Genomic DNA, 6,000 nt, shown 5'->3' with positions numbered 1-6,000 from the left:
TTATGAAATGAAAATTCAACAGAGGTGTGTTTTGGACCAAACACGTGAATTTTCATGTTTCTACACCAGTGATCTCTCTGGGGGAAAACCTATGTGTAACGGATCGTGGGACTCGCTCTGCCCAGCGTGTCCCCGTCACCTTGGTTCCTCCGGCTAACCCTCCCCTTTCCTTGCCTTCCCGATCCCTGCCTCGTCCCCTCGCAGCGCGGTTGCACTCCAGTTCGCGGTCTGCGTAGTCCCCTCGCTGTGCTTGCGCGTTCCCGATCCCTGGTCTCCCGTCAGGGGACTCACGCCCCTCGGCGTACCTCCGTCTCCCTACCTGGTTCCTCCGCTCCTTCCCCCTCTCATACCCTCCAGCCAAGCACCTCTTCCGCGATACTTCCTCCACGCATCCTAACACGTGTCGTGCGCGACTGTGTTACAGAGTGCGCGCGCACCGGCTCTACTTACCAACCCTCCCCAGGTACTGGCTCTGCCCCCGGGGCTTGCAGGCAATTACCCTTGATTACCTCCCTGTCTACTCCCCTGCTCTCTCTCACCTTTCCCTGCAAGCTCCCAGACAAACCCCTGCTCCACCCCTTCCTGCTATTTGTCCTCCCTCCTTTATAACCCCAGTCTATCCTCTCTTTTCTCGCTCTGCATAGCTTTCCTGTAGCTCCTGTGTGTGCAGTGTCTATGCCCAGCTCCCTTGTTCTGTTTCAGCTCTGGTTCCTGTCCCTACCCCTGTTTGGGTTCACTTGGTTTGAACTTGAACTCTGCTTTGGACTTTGATTACGCTGCCTTCTCCTGCCCTTGAACTCTGGCTTTCGGACATCACTACGCTGCTCTCTCCAATCCTTGGACTCTGGCTCTTGGACAATATCTTCCGACCTCTGGCGCCCCAGACTCAGCAAGTATAACGTTAACCCTTACTCTCCAGGCCCGGCAACGCAACTACCACACTCCGGGCACACCCTCACTGCTGTGGGTGTGTGTTATACCCTTACCCACCTCAGTACTGGGGACTGGCCAGGTCTGCGGGCATACAGGCGTTACATTATGCAGAGCCTAACAAATGCAGACCCCCCTGAGGTGTGCCAAGGCGTTACTATGGAACACTGGCAATTCCTAAGCAATCAACTCACTGATGTCACTGAGAAACTTTCTACCTTATCTCTCCGGGAATCTCCTGTGACATCACCTACTCCGGCCCCAATACTGCACCGACACACTTTATTCGAGCAAATACCCAGTATGTACCTGGCAGATACCTGGAATGCGCCGCTCCTCACCCCTTACAAGCCCCTTTGCGTTTGCCTTCCCAGCCTGGGTTCATGCCTGGCTGACGGGCGGCTGATCTGTTAAATGATAATGATTAGGATTTAATAGGCTGCAATGCTTCGCGTGTCTAGAAGATGGCATAAATTCATGAATTGTAATGCAGTATATATATATATACTGTGCAGTATTGCAGCCAGCGGGAATAAAATGCTTCAATCCCTGCCTGGAAAATAACCCAATGCACTCGGGCAGAAAACAGTCACAAACCTCAATACACCCGGGTATACCCGAATTCGTGGGACTAGCCGTGCTCGAATAAAGTGTGTCGCCAGTGTACCTCCAAGTAATCCGGGACCACGTATTCCACCCCTCCAACCGGTATGACGGGGACCCCCTCGCTTGTCGAAGATTCCTAAATCAGTGTGAGGTCCAATTCGAAATGTCCCCGTCCCACTTCCCTACTCGTCGTTCCAAAGTGGCCTACGTCTATGCCCTACTCACTGGCGACGCCCTCGCTTGGGCTTCTCCCCTCTGGGAACACAGATCAGACCTAACCCAAGATTATCTCAAATTCCGGCATGAGTTCCAACAAGTGTTTGATACACCAGCGCATAGGGAGACTGCTGCTTTCTCTTTATTCCATCTCTCTCAGCCTCGTAGGTCAGCTGCAAGATACGCGGTGGAGTTCCGCACCATTGCTGCAGAGACCCAGTGGAACGATGAAGCTCTCGCTGCGGCATACTGGCACGGTTTGTCTGAATCTCTCAAGGATGACCTAGCAGCTCACTCCCGGCCTTCATCTCTCGAGGAACTCATCGCTCTCAGTATCCGGATGGATCAGCGCACTCAAAAACGACGCCACGAGCGTCACCGCTCTCATTCTCTCTCATTGCCTGTTTCTCTTAGGTATCCTCCACTGCCCTTTCCTGCGTTGGACGCTCCCGAACCGATGCAAATTGGTAGCCAACAGCTTCGGTCTGCTGAGAAAGCACGACGTCGGGAGAAGGGTCTCTGCTATTACTGCGGTTCTCCTGAACACCAACTTCGTCAATGCCACTTGAAACCGGGAAACGGGAAAGCCCAGTAAAGGTAGAGGGGCTTCTACTGGGTACTATTTCTCCTTGCCCCTCTCTCCCTAAGGAACTACCAAAGAAGATTTTCCTCCCTGTGGCAGGACGGCCTGTAGCCGAAGGTCAGGGAACAGTCCACACGTATAGTTTCAGGATAAATAAAAATGTTCAGTGGCTTTATTTCTCCACAGTAACATAACATGCGGGTACACTGTCCCTTTAACAAAATAAATCCTGCTCCATTTTGGGAGAAAAACTGACTAATAACACAGCAGACCTATCTAGCAGGCTGGCTGGCTAAACCAGAACCAAACCATAAGGGTACTTTAAGCAGTCAGTAAACAAATGAATAATCCTTACTTTAGTTGAAGTAGTCTTTGGTGAAATCCCTCTGGCTAAGGGCTCACGCAGCAGTGTGCTTCTCTCTCTCTCTCTCTCTGGCAGCTACTGCCAGTCACATGATCCTTTATCTACCTTGCTGGCTCTCAGGTGTCAGCTAAAGAGTTCTGATTTCCTAACTTCCACCTGAGTTAATCCTTATGAGTGCTGGATGAAGCACTCAGACATATGTCTCCGAGGCGTAACTGATAGGAGTTGACTTCACTCTGTCACACTCCCCATAACCCTTGTGGCTCCTGATCTCCAAATAGAAGTTGAAGCATTCATCGACTCCGGGTCTGGTGGCAACTTTCTTGATCACGCCTTCGCTTGCAACAACCAAATCCCGCTAGTCAAGAAAGAGTCACCCATCGGCCTCGAGGCCATTGACGGTCGACCGCTTCAACCAGCATTCATCATTTGGGAGTCCATTCCACTTACCTTAACCACCGCGGACGGTCATACCGAGGTAATAGTCTTTGATGTTTTCCATTCCCCTACTGTCCAGGTTATTTTGGGATTGCCGTGGCTGAAGATTCACAACCCACGTACTGATTGGACCAATGTTTTGCCGATCCAATGGGCTGACTCCCCAGAGAAGACGGTTTCTCCTCCTGTTGCCGTGCTGGCTGGCCTCGACACCACCTCATTTTCTCACTCTACTTTGCCGAAGGTATACCATGAATACTTAGATGTCTTCAATAAAACTCAGGCCGAAGTATTACCCCTCATCGCCCTTACGACTGTCCAATTGATTTGATTCCTGGAACCATTCTCCCCAAATCTAAATCTTATCCCTTATCAGTGCTCTAGACGGAAGCGATGACAACATACATCCAGGAGAATCTTGAGAAAGGGTTCATCCGGAATTCTACCTCCCCCGCCGGGCTGGCTTCTTCTTCGTGAAGAAGAAGGATGGCTCTTTAAGACCCTGTATCGACTTTCGTGGGCTAAACAAAATTACGGTGAAAAACCGGTACCCCCTTCCTCTTATTTCAGAACTTTTCGACCGTTTACAAGGAGCCTCCATTTTCTCCAAACTCGATTTAAGAGGGGCCTACAATCTCATTCGTATAAGATAAGGGAACGAATGGAAAACCGCGTTTAACACGCGTTCAGGACATTACGAGTACTTAGTGATGCCATTCGGCCTTTGCAATGCCCCTGCTGTTTTCCAAAAGTTCCTGAACAATATCTTCCGGGATGTGTTGGGTACGTTCGTCATTGTATATTTGGATTACATCCTCATTTTCTCCAAAAGCTTGGAGGAGCACATTCGCCATACCAAGTTGGTTCTCTCTCGGCTTCGTGCTAATCGCCTCTACGCGAAAATGGAGAAATGTCTGTTCCATCAATCTTTCACAACCTTCCTGGTCTATATAATTTCTGACAAAGGTAGAAATGGATTGGAAAATAGACCGCTAAGTCCAAAAAAGGCACCGTCAGCTCACCAAATGGAAGGCTTAAAAAAGTTTAATAAAGCTACATAAAAAAGAGAATAGGGACAAACAAAATACAAAAACAAACACCTCCTAAGCGTTTCAGGCTCTAAGAGCCCTTTCTCAAGGTTGAGAAAGGGCTCTTAGAGCCTGAAACGCTTAGGAGGTGTTTGTTTTTGTATTTTGTTTGTCCCTATTCTCTTTTTTATGTAGTTTATTAAACTTTTTTAAGCCTTCCATTTGGTGAGCTGACGGTGCTTTTTTTGGACTTCGTGGTCTATTTTCCAATCCATTTCTACCTTTGTATTGCTCCACGATTGGTCTGACGCACTGGGGCCTAGAGGGTGCGCTATTTGGGAGTTGGCGTTCATCAGTTCTCCCTTGTGGATCTCACGGAGGAAGGAAGTGTTTACCGGATGGACCGGAGGTGCTCTGATGCACTTCCGGCACTCGGAAGCTCCGCGCTGTGGATTTGAAGAGACGCAGCTGAATTCGGGATCTTCACAGCAACACTGCCAGCAGGACAGCTGAGCAGACAAGTAAGGAGCGCTACAAGAGGGATCTACAGAGGTATCCATATTGTTTCTCTGTCACGTATTCATCCCAGGTAGCGGTGTCCATTGGAGCTCCTTTGCAGTCTGTTGCTGTCCTCAGTGATCTCATCTATCAACACTTCACACGACACCCACTCATTGACTTTCCCTCGTTTCCAACCCCAGTTGTCCACCATATTACTTCATTATTTCTTTTACTCCCTGTTATAGAGCTTTCAGTAGCCTTGCCATATATGACTATATAATTTCTGACAAAGGCTTTACCATGGACCTCGAGAAATTGAAGTCTGTACTTGATTGGCCATTACCGAACTCTCTCAAGGCCGTGCAGCGCTTCCTTGGCTTTGCCAATTACTATCGGAATTTCATCAGTAACTTCTCTACCATTGCTCTACCAATCACTGCTCTCACAAGGAAAGGTGCTGATCTGACTGTTTGGTCCCCTGAAGCCATCAAAGCCTTCGACGTTCTCAAAAGAGCCTTTGTGTCCGCTCCTATCCTTCGACATCCGGATACTTCCCTTCCTTTCACGCTCGAAGTAGACGCCTCGGATGTAGGAGCCGGCGCAGTGCTCTCTCAGGAGGTCCTCCCCACAGGAAAAACTCCATTATTTACTTTATTGAGCCTGTTCCTTTATCAAGCAAAACATACAAAAATAAAAAAAAACCTTTGTAAGGGCTAAGTTACTTCCCCAGACCCGATCTGCAGGACTGGAGGGATATTCCCATTAACAGCCTATCACACCAAAGTCTCAGGAAGTACCTTAAGCAGGTGGCCCTCCATGTCAGTCTCTGGCAGGTTCCTGGGTTCTCTGTGTCCAGGAAATATAGGTGTCAGGCTGTCTTGAACTCAGCACAGACTTTGAGCTCATGACATTGTCTGTGTGCAGGCTTCTCTGCTCTCCTTCTGTCAGCCCAAATGTGATCTAAGGAATCTCTCTCCTGTTTCTCACATCAGGTTTTTCTAAAAGTCCTAGTCAGGTGAAGTCTGGTTGATTGCCTATGTGCAATTAACCAGCACACTTCTGGATTTAGAGGCAGTTTCTCTCAAACAGTGATAAGTACCCTTTACAGACCCCTTCCCCAACACATACAATGACCCCCACCTCGATACATACAATAATCTGCTCCCCAAATACATACACATACATTAACACTCCCCTAATACATACAATGAGCCCCTCCCCAATACATATAATAACAGCCTCCCCCAAAACATATGCAAGTTACCGCACTATCCCTTACCTACCTTCTACTCTTTACCCTACTCCCTATGATCCAAATGGGTGGAGCTAGTCGG

The sequence above is a fragment of the Ascaphus truei genome, chromosome 1 (assembly GCF_040206685.1).
Source record: "Ascaphus truei isolate aAscTru1 chromosome 1, aAscTru1.hap1, whole genome shotgun sequence".
Classification (NCBI taxonomy): domain Eukaryota; kingdom Metazoa; phylum Chordata; class Amphibia; order Anura; family Ascaphidae; genus Ascaphus; species Ascaphus truei.
This window is presented reverse-complemented; position numbering follows the sequence as displayed.